Source organism: Diabrotica undecimpunctata, chromosome 11 (genome assembly GCF_040954645.1).
Source record: "Diabrotica undecimpunctata isolate CICGRU chromosome 11, icDiaUnde3, whole genome shotgun sequence".
Taxonomy (NCBI): Eukaryota; Metazoa; Arthropoda; class Insecta; order Coleoptera; family Chrysomelidae; genus Diabrotica; species Diabrotica undecimpunctata.
In genome coordinates, this window is record NC_092813.1 from 26,021,355 (window position 1) to 26,040,792 (window position 19,438).

A 19,438-nucleotide genomic window follows, 5' to 3' on the forward strand; every position below is an offset into this window, starting at 1 on the left:
CAAACCAACTGAAATCAAATTTCAGCATTTGGAAATATCTTTTTAGTTATAATTTTCTGAAAGAAGAAGTCCATAAATTATATATAATAAAAGAATTACGGAGAAATTATATGACTTACGGAGCATACGGGAAACAAATTATTTTAAAATCAAGACAATATCCCAAACATAAATTTTTCTATTTTAAAAATGCACAACACTTTTTATACTAAAGAATAAATATTGTTATGATATTTTTTGTATTTTTTATTAAATGTTCATAATTATTTTAGTCTTTTGTATTTCAAAATAATAATCTAAATAAATCACTGTATGACCGAGAACAGTCAATTTTAAAATACGTTTGTGTCATGTCTAATTGGCAAATATGTTACGTGTTTGGTTCATACGCTGGTTTATGTTAGTTCTAATCCCAATATAATTTCCTTTTTTATTTTTGAACTATTTAAAAACCCCACGTTAATTTTATTAAATGTATGTAATATACGCTAAAATGCTAAATTTTAAAATAAAATGAAAATTTACAACATAATCCGAGTTGTTGGTTTTTGAAGTTATACTTTTATTATACGCGCGTTTGACTTCGGAAATTTGCACGGGAGTAATAAGCCTCGTTAGGCATGTTAAATTATAAATTAAAACTTGTAAATATCTCAAGAAAGTTCAAGTGTACTTATATACACAACAAACAACAATTAAATATGTCAGATAAATTGACAGTTGTATCACCAAACAATATTTTTTTATTAACATTGTTATCATGGTAAATTAAACATATGCCTAAGTAAGTTACATATATTGTCATTTTTAAATACTTATGAATATTTCATTCTTATTAAATTTGTATTAATATTATTATCATGGTAAATTTAACATATGGGTAAGTAAGTTATGTATACCTATTGTCATTTTTAAATACTGATGAATAATATTTATTTAATATCTTAGCATTTTTAGAATCGGAAACATTTATTTGTTATTATTTCCACTGATTTTATTTCTAATTATTAGCAAACTTATTTATATAAAATGGTATATTAAATTACTATTAAGTACATTGTTTCTTTTGTAAACAACTGACCTAAATTTGTTTTAATTGAATCTTAGGGTAGAGTTTTAAAATATTCGAACTATAATCGTAATACACATCGCCTAATTAGCCGTGATAGTTTAGTGGACTAGTTGTTCGGATTCCACGTTGTGACCTTATGACTATTGCATTTTAATTTGTATTGTAATATTATATTGAATTATGTTGCAGTGTATTGTATTGTATTTTTATATTATTAACAAAATAAACAATGAATTTCACTGCAGAGTATGTGTAAAAAAATTTTTGTTGCATTCAACTCCTTTCATACATATATGGAAATAAAAATATACATTTTCATCAAAATATTATTATATTTTGATGAAATCGTCCTATTACAAGTCAAATGTTGTTTATATACACCAAACGATGCACCATATACCTATATACCTATTTCTGTTCTCTCATACCTATAGTATTAATAGCATTACATATGTAATGATTGTGCAGATTGACTGCCACAAAAATTTGTGATGGCGAACGCGTGTATAGAATTATAACTTCTACTGGCAGTCCCAATGGAAAAACACCGGTTTTTTTTGTTTGTTTTTTAAATATTTTTTTGGAAATATTATTTTGAAAATATTATATTCACACATTTCTTTATTTTATGGTTTTGAACTTACTGTTAGAGTCTTTTTATAAATAACTTCCAAATTTTTTTAATTTTAGTTACATATTCTGATTTAAATTCTTCTTTCTTACCATTGGAATGGCTTCAGTTTATTACACATGTTTTTCTCGATATTTTTTATCTCTGGCACTAATTTTAAGTTTTTTTTTCTTTCTTTTGTGTTTTGTTTCTATTATTCATGTTACCCAAACACATGTTACCCTTACACTCAAAGCTTTTTTGATATTTTTTAATAAAGAATATATATAGAATAGGGTTAAACAGATAAATGTTTATTTATTTATATAATTTTTCTTTACAGCCTCTAATAAGCGCTACTGAGGCCGTGCCACAAAATACGCATGTAAGTAAATTCATTAATTTTAAGATTAAATAATAACAGACTTTTGTCATGCATATTTCGACATACTCTAAATTTTTAAAGCAATCGTTTATGTTTTCAATGTCTTCTTTGTAAATATTGTTTTGCGTATAACATTCACAAAATTTTTTTATTTATTCATTTCACAGTTTTAAATTTAGTTTTAGAGTACTTTTTTTAACTAACATTCAATCTGTTTTAATTTTAGTTAGACATTCTGATTCAAGTTTTTTTTTCAAACCATTAGAATGCCTTCACTTTATTACACATATTTTCTCCCGATATTTTTTGTCTTTGGCACTAATTTTTAGTTCCTGTCGCTCTCTTTTGAATTATGTTTCTATTATTTATGTTAAAGCCTAGGTATCCCAAACAGAAGTTATAGTCTTAATAGTCTTACACTCAAACCTTGCTTGATATCTTTTAATAAAGAATTTATATAAAATAAGGTAAAACAGATAAATGTTTATTTATTTATATACTTTTTCTTTATAGCCTGTAATAACCACTACTGAGATCATGCTACAAAATACTCATGTAAGTGAAATTAATAATTTTAACAGGAAACAGTAACAGACTTTTGTGATGTATCTTTAGACATAATCTAAATTTTTAAAGCCACCGTTTTTGTTTTAAATGTCTTTTTCGTAAATATTATTTTGCTTGTCATATTCACAATATTTTTTTATTTACTCATTTCATAGTTCCAAATTTAGTTTTAGAGTATTTTTTTAACTAACATCTAAACTGTTTTAATTTTAGTTAGATATTCTAATTTAAATTCTTTTTTCAAACCATTGGAATGACTTTATTTTGTTACACATGTTTTTTTTTATATTTTTTTATCTTTGACATTAACTATGAGTTTTTTCTCCTCCTTTTGAGTTGTGTTTCTATTATTCATGTTATCCCAAACACAAGTTACACTCTTACACTTAAAGCTTTTTTGGTATTCTTTAATAAAGAATCTATATAGAATAAGGTTAGGCAAATAACATAACAAGAGAGACAGAACAAGAGCACAAGCAGGGTAATCAATATTGACAAAAAAAGACTTAAAGAAAACCTAAAAATCTGGAAGCAAATTATTGAGATAATTATTATAGTATCTATTAGGTCAAAAGGTCATGACCTCAAGATCATTGGAATATATATATATATATATATATATATATATATATATATATATATATATATATAAAAGTTTTCATAACTTTGTTAAAAATAATAAATATATTTTAATGAAATATTTGACGTAGCTATTTGAAGACACACTTTTTATATAAATACCTGTGTTATGATTTTTCTTTTTTCTGTTTTCAGATGATCTATATAACGAAGTTCCTTTAAGACTCACCATCGAGCATCCAGATGTACCTCAGTACCACTTAATGCAAAATGTACAAACATACACAGGTAAGAAAACATTTAAATCTTATTACTCCTATACAAGTTTTTTCAGTCATTGCGGGCAAAAAAAATAAAAAACCTAAAAGCTATGCTATGGCTGGCTTTTGTTTGGTTGTATGCACTTGTCAGCAATTTTCGATGTTGATTCTGAACAAATTGGTCTAAAAATTATATCTGCATAATTTACGAACATTAAAACGTTTTTAAATGAAAATGGGAATTTGAAGAAACGCGCATTCAAAAGTTCATTTTTATTTCATTCGATATATCTGACCAGCACATGGCAACACCTCTTCTGGTTAACCATTAGAACAATCTACTCCCAGCTTCGCCACAAACACTACAAGAAGATTTGATTGTGTCTGATTTATCTTTAGATGTCTATGAACCTTCACCTGCGTCTGACATACACAGTTCAATGGAAAGTGATATTGAAGGTATTGCTGACCGTAAGAGAACTATACTAACAGATATAACACCTAAAAATCTAGCATAAAACGAATCTATGAAGAGAAAAAGAAACGAGAAGTTGTGAAAGAAAAATGTTAAGAAAGTGAAAAGGCTTAAAGGAGAGTCTTACGTTGGCTATAGGGGAATCGAGGTACCTTCATGGCCTCTTTTGCCAGCACCTTGTCTGAATAAGCAAAAACATAAATGTGCAACCTTTATTTCCGAGCAAAACCGAATAAAAATTTATAATGATTTTCGTAATTTTACCTGCAATAACAATCAACATCAATTTGTGTCTAATCACATTGAACAAAAAGACAAAAAACGCACGACAAGAGGAATCGAAAATTGAAGAAAAATTACACCTACGTTTATAGTTGATGGTATTAAACTTAACGTATGTAGGGAATTTTTCATGACCACATTAAACGTGACAAACGCCTTTAAGCGAAGTGCAATAAACAAGCGCCCATCCAATGGAGTTTTAGAAAAAGATAAGCGCGGGAAACACCAACCATCAAACAAGTTACCCCAGGATGTCGAACAATTTATACGAAACCACATTGTATCCTTTCCAGCGGTAGAATCGCATTATTGTCATAAATCGAGTACAAAAAAAGACCAATGTAGGAAATGCTTGACTTACAAAAATATGTCTGAAGAACAGAAAAATATTGAAGAAGAAGCGTATCAACAACATCTAAAAGCTCGTGATGAGGACAAGTTAATTGCAAAAGCGAATCTTAAAGTTTTGGCTTTCAACTTCGACTTCGACAGAAGCAGTATTAACAACGCCCATAGGTTACGCTGGTCAAATATTTTATTTAAGAAAATTAGCCATGTTAAATTTTACCATTTACAATTTAGGCAATCAAGATGTTATGTGCTACCTTTGGGACGAAACTAAGGGAAAACGAGGGTCTAATGAAATTTCATCTTGTGTATTCGATTTTGTTATGAGCCATTCTCAAATCGAAGCTATACGTATGATGTCTGACGGCTATGGAGGCCAGCAAAAAAACGCAATATTTGCAACAATGTGTATCCAACTTCTTCTATGATTCTTCTTCTATGATTCCATTCATTCAAAAATAGAGAAGAAAGGAGAAGAAAGCAAAATATGTACCCGTTTATACCCCGAGGGTTGGGCACAATTTATAAGAGATGCACGTTGACGTTTGATGCATTTTTAGATTTTAAAGGGTTTTTAAAAACTCCTTCAAATTAAGTGAAATTCCTTGGAGAAAGCTTTGCTGTCTTCAATATATTAAAGAAAATAATGTCATAAAAGTTCTATACAAAGTAAACTTTACCGATGATTTTATTGAAGTGGACTACAAAAAACAACGAGGCTGCCCAAAACAAGCAGAGTTACAAAAGGCCTATCAAAATGACTTACCAATCAGCGAGGCAAAATTGAAGGACTTAGATAAAATGTGCAAGGATTTGACAATACCAAGAGGTTACCATGATTTTTACGGCTCCTTAAAAAAATCAAACGGTGAGGGACAATCTACCGGAACCCGATATTGGTGAAGAATCCGATACTGACCAAGATTAAACGTTATTGTCTTATTAAGTTTTTAAAAAGAGTATACGACTATGATTTATTTTAATTTTCTTCTATAGAGAAAGGATTTTTGTTTTTCTTAGAAAACTTTGATGTTTGTTTTTTATTTTGTTCAGTCCGATGATAACGAAAACTAAACTTTTATAATATTGACTTATATTCTCAATAAAACTAGTTCATTTTATCAATATAATGGTTTTATTTGTTTTAACGAAACACAATATGTCTTAAATTTTGAAAGGCCAAAACAACGAATATGCATTATTTTTTGGAAAAACATTAAAAATGTAGAAAATTTTCAGCCGTCATTATTTAATGATGTATAAAAGTAATTTTTCAATAGTCGTTAGTTTCATAAGTTGAAATTTCTATTTTTAACAATGTCCCCAATGTTTAAAACGGCTTTTTCTTAAAACATCAAATATGCACATTCGTGACTTTGGCATTGAACCGACGATATATGTTTTTATATATATATATATATATATATATATATATATATATATATATATATATATATATATATATATATATATATATATATATATATATATATATATAAATATATATATATAAATATATATATATATATATATATATATATATATATATATATATTTATATATATATATATATATATATATATATATATATATATATATAAATATATATATATATATATACATATATATATATATATACATATATATATATATATATATATATATATATATATATATATATATATATATATATATATATATATATATATATTGTTATGATATGTGAATCCGATGCAAGAAAACTACAAGTTGCTCTTATTTACCGGCTAGCTTTATGAAGATAAAAATAATTTTTTTTAAGTTGATTAATTTGTAATATTGTTAAATTTAGAAATGCTTTTAATAAAAATTATTGAACGCCTGAAAATAAAAAAAATTTGACAAACATTTATTCTACTCACCTTGTATTCTCTAAATCTGTATTTTGAATTTAAATTTTTTTTACTTATTTGTCTTAGAACATGCAGACTCTTAACTCAAGCGAGTTCTGTGACCTGTACTGCTTGATAAAGCTATATAAAATTATATAAAGCAAAAATCACCACACAAGAAGTTTTATTTTTAATGTACTGTGCAATTATTCACAAGTGATCAATTAAATATTACACAACGATATCTTGTATAATATATATAAAAAAAATTATTTAAGATTCTTCCAATAAATAAGCCAATACTTAACCGTTTAATACTAATATGAATGGATTTAGATTTATGACGTAATACAATATTGAAGTAAGTATATGAAATTAGTGTTTTGTGAAGTTGCAACAAGAAATACTTGATCTAAGATCTAATACGTGTTTGGTGTTTGTTTGTCAAAGTATTTATAACCTCACTTACTATCTTTTTAGAGCGAAAACAAAGGTTTATAATCCTTCAATTTTTTAGTTTAACTGTTTTGTTTAATGATTTTAGTAAGCAAAAGAAACGGTGAATTATATTTGGTTAATATTACAAAAGCGATAATAAAATTTTTGTGAACTTGACTTCAAATTATTTTGTTTTTTAACACAAAGATGATTTAGAATGATATAGGCTGTTTAAAAAAAAAAGGTAAGATTATTTCTAAAGAAATTTCAAAACTTGCGTTTAACTTTATTAAAGTTCACTTTCGTCTTTCAGATAATCCCTTCTCTAAAAATTTTATGGAAATCTTCAATAACAAAGATTGCATCTTTCAGTGACGTCTTCTAATGGATTAGGGCCGCAAAACTATCAGAATTATCTCTCCAATGGTTGAGAAATATTTATAAGTACCCAAAATGAATTTTAAATGATCTTCAGTCAAAAATAAACACCAAACGGTCTCTTTATTCAGCGAGAATTCAAATGAGTGTAAAAACTCACCTTTCTGGTAGCTGTGGACCTCTTTATGATGACTGCTAACAATTCCCTTATCGGAAAATATACTGTTAATCTGCAGGCTTTGCTAAAATTTAATCAGAAACGATGGTTTCTTATCGGCAAGGTAATTTGAATATACTTTGTTATAATTCAGGACTTTTTTAAGGTTTTTTAAAATACTTTTGAAAAATTGTGACTGCTGAAAAATAATCAAAAATTTTCTGTCCCTTCGTAACTATTGATTTTCTATCTTTTATTTTTCATTGCTTACCAGATCTCCAAGCATTTTGACAATGTTTTTTAAGATCTGACAGGATTTTTGTATATTTTTGACATTTATGATTAAAATAAAAATATTTTAAATTTTCATAAATTGTTAAATCTTGAGAATTATATTGACTTTTGAAATGAATTGAAACAAATACTAGAGAATTTAAGCATTCTTTTGACATATAATTTCTACAACAAATGATAATTTAAATATTAAAATTTTTACTAACAAATTTGACATACACCAATTTTAACATGAATTAGTTGCTTTTATTTTGCTTTTATTTAATTTTAAAGCTATCTGAAAGCATTTTTGATATTGAATCACTGAGAATTGTCTTCAGATTACCTGTCCATTAAAGATTATATCATTCTGAACTCTTATTTATGAGATATATCCTATTTCACCTCCTAACACGTTTTATTTTCCGAGCTCTATCCATGTTAACTGTATGTTTACTAACAAATTGAAACTTCTTACTTTGTGAATAAATGACTTAAATATTTTATCTGTTTTAGGACTGTTGAAGATTCTATTGACTTGTATATATTAGAATTTGGATTATAATAAAAATTGTAATTAATTAATAAATACAAATTTATGGTTTTTATTTCCACTCGATCCGAAGTGGTTTGATATTTGCTTTTTGTATCTTTATGTTGTGGCTATATTGGCTTATTCTGTAAGTATCTCTTACATAAATAATATAATATATATATAACGAACAATAACTTAAGTTTAAATCATAATCAATTTCATGATCAACAATTGTTTTTGGTTTAATTTTTTTTTATATATTTTTTTTTAATTGAAAAGTGTTTATCAACCAACTATAACTCAGTGGCTATAATAACTCACGTATTAAAAGAATCTTATTTCTATTATGCTAAATTTGTTTATAATAAACCAACTGGTTTTAATTATAATAATAATAAAATTATTTTGAAAACATTAATTAAATCTGGTGATACAATATAGTCCTTATTGGTTTGTTACATGTCTGTGAATTCTGCTTATTTTTGCTTTTAGTTTCTTTCTTATTGTTGAATCTAGTTTCAACTATTAAATTAACAACAATAATACTATTGTTTGAGTTAAATATATATGTGGTATATTCAATATTGTCATTTTGTTTTATGTTCATACTATTCATAAAAAAAAAACTGTTTAGGAGCTTTAATTTCATAACAATTCTCCAAAAATTAATATTTCATATTTGACAATTTTTTTTTGGCAAATATCAAATATTCATTTTTCTTTGACTGGTTTTTTTGCAAGTTGTGTGATTGTTTCTCTGAACGTCGACACAAGTGTATGTTTCAGTGATTTTATGAATGTGTGATGGTTAAAAACAATTAAATTTTTGATTCAGTTGCATATATATGGTATACAATTATGCTGCAGATAGTTTGAATGCTCTCTTTGAAAAAAAATAATAATTAGTTTTGTTCTTTTAATTTTGCATGTGTAAGTTTAAGTTGCTTTAGTTTGTTTTATTAATGCATGTTTTATTTTGAATATATAAAAAAAATATAGAGTTTAAGTTTTATTTAAGCCCGTGTGAGCTGCATTTTGTGGTTAGAGTGTAAGCTAGTTTGAATGTGACTTTATTATCATTCGGTTATTTTTAATAAGTTTTCGTTGAGGGTTGAGTTTATATTCTACTTTTGAATCCATTTTATAGTTGTTTCTCTTCCTTGGTTTCTTAGAGTTCTGCCATCTTCGTTTCAAATTTTTCCTCTCCAATCCTTCTTCTGTAATTCCATTCCAAGTTTTATTATTATACTGCATAATTATATCATTATAATCTTTCATAATTCATCATAATTCATATTATATTATATATCATATTCATAATCATAATATCCGCAATAATTCATATTTCATCATTTTTCATAAATAGCAGCATTATTATTATTATTATTCCATCTTCTGTATCCCATTCATGTCCTTTACTTAAAAAAAAATTGTTTCATTTTATAAATATAACTTAAAATTAATAATGTCTTCTTATTTCTTCACTTATTGTTCATATTTGTAAATGTCTTTTATGTTAAAAACTCCTCTAAGATACCCACTCTCAGGATATTTCAACAAATAACTATTTTCTCCATCTTCTGTTTCAACTTCATAAGGTCCCTCCAATGGTGGTAAAAGTTTGTTACAAATGTTATCTCTATAATTGCTTACCCTATGTGCTCTAATTAATACTAGTTCTCCTTTTTGAAATTTTTGGTTTGTTCTCATCTTCCTTTTGTTTTGTCTTTTCAAATATTTCTCTCCATTCTTGATGATTCTTAGTTTTACATCTTGACAAATTTGGTCATATTCAGGTTCTATTTCTATAATCCAAGGTCTTTCTGGTCTTATCCTTTTCATTAGAAATAGTGGTATCTCATTAGTCACAGTGTTTGGTAACTGATTTATGTATTGTTCTATCCTTAATAAATGTTGATCCCATACAGTGTGTTTGTTTTCTATTGATATTCTTAAAAATTTTATCACTTCTTGAATATATCTTTCCGAAGGATTTGATTGAGGATGTCTGATGCTTGTAAAACTTAATTTGGTTCCATTTCTTGTCATAAAATTTTTGAATCGGTCGTTTTGGAAATATGTGGCATTATCCAGTATGCATTGTTTAGGTTTTCCTATTTCTTCAAAATAATTGTTTAAATTATTTATGATAGTGTTGACTTTTGTATTTTTACTGGAATAAAGTTTGATGAATTTTGAAAATAAATCTACGATTACCATGATATGTTTATGTCCATTTCCTTCCGTTTGTATCAAGTCACTCAAAAAATCTATAGCTATTATATCTAAGGGCTCTTGTGCTATTATATTTTTGGGAGTATTCCAATTTGAAAAATTCTTCGATTTTTGTCTTTGACAAGTATGACATTTTCTAGTCAAGTTTTTGATTATGCTTGTATCCTTCTTGGTGATATAGTTTTCTCGAAACATTAACCATATTTTCTTACTACCCGCGTGTCCATTCTTTTCATGTAAATCCTTCAGTATTTCTTCGGCTAAATTTTTGCTGATGTAATATAACTCTTGCTCTCCAATTCTTTTAATGTAAATTTGATCTTTCAGTATACATCTTTCCTTTTCTTTCTGTGTTAAATTTTGCTGATCTTCTCTAATGGCTTGTTTTGAGTACATTCCCTCCTGTTCTTTTAATATATTTAATCCGATTTGAATTTTTCTCTCTTCTCTTGTTCCTTCCTCTTCGTTCCTTGTCAAGGCATCTGCAATGACATTATCTCTTCCTTTTATATGTCTAATTTCGAAGTTATATTCTTGAAGTAGTAAAGTCCCACGATGTATTCTATTATTAAGCAATTTGTTATTCATGATATTTATTAACGATAAATGGTCAGTTTCAATATAAAATTTTGATCCTAATAAATAATACCGAAATTTTGTTACACAAAATAGTATGCTAGCAAATTCCAATTCGGTGACACTATACCTCTTCTCGTAATTTCTGGTTACACGTGACACAAATGAAATAGGAACTTCTTCATTGTCCTGGACTTGTAACAACACTCCTGCAAATTTGTGCATGGAAGCATCTGTCTGTAGAATGAATGGCAAATCGTACCTGGGGTGATAAATTCTTAGATTAGTCCGAAATATGTCCTTTAAATTTTGAAAGGCCTGGTTTTGTTCTTCTTTCCATTTCCATTTTTGATCCTTCTTCAATAGTTGAATTAATGGTAATTCTTTCTCACTCAAGTCTGGAATTAATCGTTTAAAGTAGTTGATTAGGCCTATAAATCCTCGTAAATTTTTCAAATTTTTCGGTGCTGGATAGTTCATTATTTTCTCAATTCTTTCTTCGTCCATAGAAATACCACTTCTGTCTAATTTATATCCTAAATACGTGACCTCTTGTTGATAAAACTGGCATTTGTTTAAGTTAATTTTTAATCCTGCTTCATTCAATGCATTCAACAAAATATTTATGTGTGTTAAATGTTCGTGTGATGTGTGAGAATAAATGAGAATATCGTCAATGTAGTGTATAATAAAGTCTTCGTATTGATCCAAAATTTGATGTAAAGCACGTACAAGAGCTGAACATGCACTTTGCAAACCGTATGGAACTACTTTAAATCTGTATATTACCCCATCTATCGAAAAGGCTGTAAAATCCCTACTATCTTTATGCAATGGTATCAACCAAAAGCTATGCTTCAGGTCAATTTTAACTCACCATTGCTCTTCTTCACTACCACTATAGGGTTTATGTACTTTGAATTGCTGTTTTCAATTATTCCGTTTTGTAACATCTTCTCTATCTCCTTTGAAACTTCTTTCCGGTATTTATAAGGAATTGGATATGTCTTCGATTTAAAATTTTCTATTCCTTTTACCTCAATTTTATGCATGTACTTTTCAGCCACTCGGTTTTCGGATTTTATCAAACCATCATATTTTTGCAACAATCTTCCTACATCTTCTTTCCATTCTTCTGCACATACTAAATTTTCTTCCAATTCCATTTTACTTTCTTCTGGTTCATTATTTATAAAATTGTAGTTTGTATGATTTTGAATATTGTTAATTTCCTTTATCTTTAATTCCTCTTGTTTTGATTCCTCGTCTTCTGTATTTCCAAATTTCAGTACTTCTTCTTGAATTTGTAAAGTTTTGTTTACATAATCGATGACCATTCCATTTCTGTCCATTTCGTCTGTCCCAATCAAAATATCATGTCTCATGTTTTCTACTATTATGAATTGCATACTATATTCGGTTGTATCAAATAATACTTTTCCCACTATTCCCTTCTTTGCTTCATATAGTTTTTTGTTGTTTGCACCCACTAGATTAACCTTTGGAATTGAATAACAATATTTTTGAAAATTTAATTCATTAATAACTTTATTGTCAATTAGTGAAACTTCAGAACCCGTGTCTATTAAAATTTTAACTTGTTTTTGAAAGAATTTACCCTGAATTAAAATTAACCCTTGCAAATTTTGATTTTTCTTTTCTTCCCCAAATGTTATGAACTCCCTTGGATGCTCATAGTGACATACGGCCGCATTTAGCAGGTGCTTTATTGAAAATTTGGTGATTGTGAATCTGTTGTGTATTGTGTGTCAAAGGGTTGTGATGGTGATGATGTGTTGAGTGTTTCAATTGGTGACTCTTGTTGACTGACGTCGGTGTATGATTGATGGTGACTTAGAAAATTCACTTGTCTTTTTTGGTTATTTCTATTTATATCTTCTAGACTTCTAGTGTTATGGTTTCGATTGTTTGTGTAGTTTTGATTTGACTGTTGTTGTGAATTGTTTGTCTGATTCTGTTGAATGGCACTGTTTGAAAATGCATGATTCATATTGCCATTGGAGTTAAAGTTTCTGTTGTTATTATTGTAATTATTTCTGTTAAAATTTCCGTTGTTTTGATTATTGTAATTACCGTTTTGATACCGTCCATTATTTCCATAGTTATTGTTGTTAGTTTGATTGTTACGATTATAGTTTTGGCGATTAAAGTTCTGATTATTTTGGTTGCGGTAGTTATTATTATTATTCCTAAAGTTCGAGTTATTATAGTTGTTGTTACCATTATTTTGTCTATAGTTATTGTTAAAATTACGATGATTATTGAAATTATTGCCGTTCTGATTATTGTTTCTGCTGTAGTTATTGCTCCCATTGAAGTTGTTATTATTATTATTATTTGCTTGGTCATTGTTTTGATACATGGGGTTTCGTTGCTCATGCATCATCAAAAATTGGCACAGTTTGTCTATTTCTTTAAAGTTGTATAACATCATGATATCTTCCAATGTCCGATCAAAGTGTTGCACGATACAACCCACAATGTATTCTTCGTTAAAACCACAGTCTAAGTATTGAGCTGTACTGTAAATTTGCATGGCGTACCGGTGGTATGACATGCTACGATTTGGGTTGTATTTGCCACTTAACAGCTCGTTTTTGATTGAACGCTGTTGTGCTTGACCCCAGAAATATTCACTGAATTTGGTCGCAAAGTCTTCCAGATCCACCAACTCATTTTCTTTGTTCGAAAACCATAGTAACGCCTCATCCGTCATCTGGTTTCTGATGAATTCTTTAAAGTCTTCGAAATTTCTGTAAGATGCATATCTGTGCCTAAGGAATTTCATGAAAGGTACTGGATGCTGCTGTTTTATTCTTCCACTAAAATAGATTTTACAATCTCTTTCGACCGTTTGTACAACCGGCCTTGCATCCAATTCCTTCTGTGTCACTTCTTTAAGAGACTCTTGTACTCTCCCAATTTCTTTCTCCATTATCTCTTTGGTCTTATTCATATTTTCATCTATTTCATCTTCTTTTTTCTTCCACTGTTCATTAATGTCTCGTCGAAATATCTCTTCCTTCTGCTCAATATGATGCTCCAGCTGTACTGCCAACACTCCCATTTGTTCGTCAATATCTTCGAACTTTTTTTGGTTATTTTGTTGTTCTAGCTTCAAATTTTGTTCCATTAATTCAATCTTTTTATTTTGAGTTTCATTATTCTTTTCCAGCTGTGCCGATAACACTTCCATTTGTTCTTTGCACTGCTCTTCCATCTTGGCCATTTCTAGGGTTAACTCTTCTTTTACTTCTTCTATCTTCTTTCCCAACTTATCCTCAACCTGTTGTGCCATCTGTTGTATTTTGTCATCAAAATTTTGTGTTATTTCCCGTTTTATTTCTTTTTTTGTATCTTCAAGTTCTTTTGTCATATGTTGTTTATTTTCTTCTGCTTTCTGGTTTATATTTTGCTCAGTTTTTTTTATTTCCTGTAACAAAATTGCCATCATCTTGTGAAAGTCCAATTCATCCTTCTTTACGGGCTGAGCTTGGTCTCCACTTGCCATTTGCCTTTCCATTTGTGCTTCTTCTGGCTGTCTTTTCTCCTCCATTGTCTCCTGTACTTCTTCAGTCTCTTTAATTTGTTCTTCGGTTCTGTCTGTCACTTCCTGTTCTTCTTCTACGTTCTTATGTGATCTAGTCTTTCTTTTGTCCATGTTTATTTTTATTTAATTTCAATTCACTCAATAAACTTATTATCTACACAAATTATACTCTTAACACCCTGTATATTATGTTATTAAATGTTTAAGGTACACCACTGGTTAATACTTTGTTATAATGCACTACCTGTCACCGTCCAAATACACAGCCACACGTTGGGCTCGCCAAATTGTTATGATATGTGAATCCGATGCAAGAAAACTACAAGTTGCTCTTATTTACCGGCTAGCTTTATGAAGATAAAAATAATTTTTTTTAAGTTGATTAATTTGTAATATTGTTAAATTTAGAAATGCTTTTAATAAAAATTATTGAACGCCTGAAAATAAAAAAAATTTGACAAACATTTATTCTACTCACCTTGTATTCTCTAAATCTGTATTTTGAATTTAAATTTTTTTTACTTATTTGTCTTAGAACATGCAGACTCTTAACTCAAGCGAGTTCTGTGACCTGTACTGCTTGATAAAGCTATATAAAATTATATAAAGCAAAAATCACCACACAAGAAGTTTTATTTTTAATGTACTGTGCAATTATTCACAAGTGATCAATTAAATATTACACAACGATATCTTGTATAATATATATAAAAAAAATTATTTAAGATTCTTCCAATAAATAAGCCAATACTTAACCGTTTAATACTAATATGAATGGATTTAGATTTATGACGTAATACAATATTGAAGTAAGTATATGAAATTAGTGTTTTGTGAAGTTGCAACAAGAAATACTTGATCTAAGATCTAATACGTGTTTGGTGTTTGTTTGTCAAAGTATTTATAACCTCACTTACTATCTTTTTAGAGCGAAAACAAAGGTTTATAATCCTTCAATTTTTTAGTTTAACTGTTTTGTTTAATGATTTTAGTAAGCAAAAGAAACGGTGAATTATATTTGGTTAATATTACAAAAGCGATAATAAAATTTTTGTGAACTTGACTTCAAATTATTTTGTTTTTTAACACAAAGATGATTTAGAATGATATAGGCTGTTTAAAAAAAAAAGGTAAGATTATTTCTAAAGAAATTTCAAAACTTGCGTTTAACTTTATTAAAGTTCACTTTCGTCTTTCAGATAATCCCTTCTCTAAAAATTTTATGGAAATCTTCAATAACAAAGATTGCATCTTTCAGTGACGTCTTCTAATGGATTAGGGCCGCAAAACTATCAGAATTATATATATATATATATATATACAATAACTAAGTTTGGTTTGCGGTAACAACTGAGTCATAACTTCGAAGTTTGTTTAATATTAGATGAAGGCTTGAACTAATAAAATTTTAACTTGTACGTGGGACCATTTACGAATCCCTTTGCTAAATAATTTAAAGGGTTAACTGTATTGTTTAACCCCTTTCGGTCAGAATTTCAAGAGTTTGATCCTGATACCAGACGACGTTGTTTTTGTTTTTATATCTTTTTTACTGCTTTTTCTTAGGAAAATTCTAAAATCTTTGAGACACAGAAAGTTGTATACAAAAATGAAATTTGTGGGTTTATTCTATTCTGTGTAAAGTACACCGAATACTGACGACCATACTTAATATATGTTTATAAAGCTAGACTAAAATAGGTTTTTATCCATAAAACTTATATCAATTTAACATCGTAATAAAATAATACTAGTATGAGATTAAAGTGAATTAAGAGTATAAATTTTTACTTCGGGTGTATGTTTGTCCATCAGGTGGTGATCTTAGTAGAAAAATGACAGTTGTATCTACAAAATCAATGTGTAACATCTAACAACGGTAGAAAACTCTCACAGAAAGAGTTACTGTTTATTTATATGAACAAAATGTGAAAGACTTACACAAAAATTTGTGTCTGTCAATTTGATGAAAGTAAAAAATAACAAAGTTCTAGTCTGGAACCATGGACTTTACAATTTCAATATTTTTTTTTGAGAAATTAACGAAACTAAATTCGTTTTTTATAGGTATAATAAAGACCAGAACTATGTAACAAAAACAATTCCAAATCATTGATAGAAGCGTTTAGTAATCAATCATAAATAATTTTTATTTGACCAAAAGTAAGATATTATAGCCACGTTATTAGGCAGATATTACAAATACTTATAAAGAGTTAATAATATATTACAACTACTTACAAAGAAAGTTGGCTGTTTTCAATGTGCTTCTAGTAAGTTATCGTTCCATCGTTTTAATGTTCTTGCTACTGATCGTCTTCCTATGGTGGAATGGTCTATACTACGCTATTTGTTGTTATTCGGCTTATATGATCGTTTCATTCTACTCTTCTACTTCTTATCGTGTGCTTGATGTTCTTAACGTTTCATTTACGTCGTATATCTGCACTTCTAGCTCTGTCTCATAGTGTCTTTTATGATCAATTTTTCTAAGTGCTTTCTTCTCTGCTGTTTTAGATAATGTACAGATTCTTGGTTAAAACGACGTGATTTTTAAAATCGTCTGGATACTTTTCCAAAACCAATTTTTTTTGCATATGAGAATTTAACACCTGTTGAATTGTTTGAGTTATTTTGGGATGACCCATTATTCGAATACTTAGAGTCAACAACTATATGTGCTTTAGAAAAAAATATGCTTTTTTCAAAAATATTCTCGATCCAAATATCTCACTTCCAGAACTGAAATGCTTTATTGAAATTTTAATTATTAGTTGATTCACTCCAGAACCAGGAAAGAGATAATACTGGGATTTTAAACAAGACATGGAGCACCCTTTTCTTAAAAATGCAATGACGCGTAATCGATTTGAACCAATTTTGCAACTTGTACATTGGGCATAAAATAATAGCATGAATATACTATGAGAAGCATTCTTGTAAACAGTTCATAAGGGGAAAGCCAATCAGGTTTAGATTTGAAATTTTGTTGCTAAACACAAAAGATAATTATCTAATTAATTCTAATATATATCAGGGACATACCCAAAATTCAGCGAAAGGGACGAAAAATTATATGGAAAAGCTACTGCTCCCCACAAGTTACCCACAAATAAAAGGAATTTATCATATAAACTCTCGATAACTTGTTTACCAATGTTAACCTACTGTTAAATATGCGAGAAAATGGTATATGGTGTACCGGTAACATTCGCGAAAATCGTTTACCAAAGTGATTTTCAAAAACAGGCAGATCGGGCTGATAGTAGTGGCGTTATCGAACGTAACACAGGCATTATTTTTGTGCGTTGGTCCGACAATAATATTTTTACTGCTGTGTCTACTTCTTATGACATACAACCAATGACACCACTTGTAAAAAGGTTTTTCCAACAAGAAAAGAAAATGATTTAAGTGCCTCGTCCGTGTCTCATAGGAAAATATAACTCATCGATGGGAGAAATGGACTTAATGGATCAAAATATAGGAAGGTGCAGGATTTGTATTAGATCAAAAAACAAATAGCTGTGGCCATTATTTACATGGTTACTAGACGCATCATTGGAAAATGCTTGGCATATTTATAAGAAGACCGGTAATTCAGTAAAAAAAATCGATTTTTGCAGAGATATAGCCACTTAATATCTTATGAAGTATGGTACAGAATCCAAAGGTGCAGGTAGACCGAAACCCTCAATTTCAAGCAGTTTTGGTAGTCGCACCAGCGACTCCGTCAGATTTGTCAGACACGATTACATCTTGATATACATTCCGAACAAGAAAAGATGGTGCGCATTTGAAAATTGCACTTATTTTGTTAGAAAAGTGTGTAGAAAGTGTGATTTGGGGTTGTGTATTAATTGCAATGAGCTGTTTCATACAAGATAAGTCTCTATACATATGTAAAACATCTTTTATGCTTAAATATATAATTTAATATACTCTTAGCATTTTTTCTTATTTTACTTCCTGTATACCCTAGAGTTACATGTAATAGCTAATAACTTTTTAGCTAATTTTTGTTTTAAAAATAAGCTCAAAAACTCGATTAAAATATATGATTTTCGAAAAATATAATAATTTAGAATATTAAGGGTTAAAATCGGAAGGCAAAGAAAAGACAATGATGCAGCCGTATTTATAATAATAAATAAAAATTAATATCTGCTAATAATGCAGCTAAAATGAGCCCTTAAGACAATGCTACACTCCGTCATTCGATTGGTAAATCTATAAAACACGTAAATCGTTTGCAGTAATGAGACCAATGTCTTGGAAAGCTGCAAAAATGATTGCAGCTCCAGCACGATCTGAAACCCCATAACGATCTAATGTTCTGGCAACAACTGGAAATGTGACATCAGTCATAGTGAGTGAAGAAGTGGAAATATTTGATTGCGATTGGAAGTCCTCAATGTCACCGTTTTTCTTTAATGGATCTGACTGTTGAACATTCAGTCGTATCTTTAAAGTTGTAGGTGATTTGGAAGTACTAGGAATGGATTCCACATCTGTTTGCAAGGCTCTTTGTTCTAAAGTCCTAGAACCATGGACTTTAAAGGTCAATATATTTTTTTAAGAAATTAACGAAACTAAATTCGTTTTTTATAGGTATAATACAGACCAGAGCTATGTAACAAAAACAATTCCAAATCATTGATAGAAGGGTTTAGTAATCAATCATAAATAATTTTTATTTGACCAAAAGTAAGATATTATAGCCACGTTATTAGGCAGATATTACACCTACTTATAAAGACTTAATAATATATTACAACTACTTACAAAGAAAGAGACACGAAAAGTCCTTTGTTGTTTAAAACTAG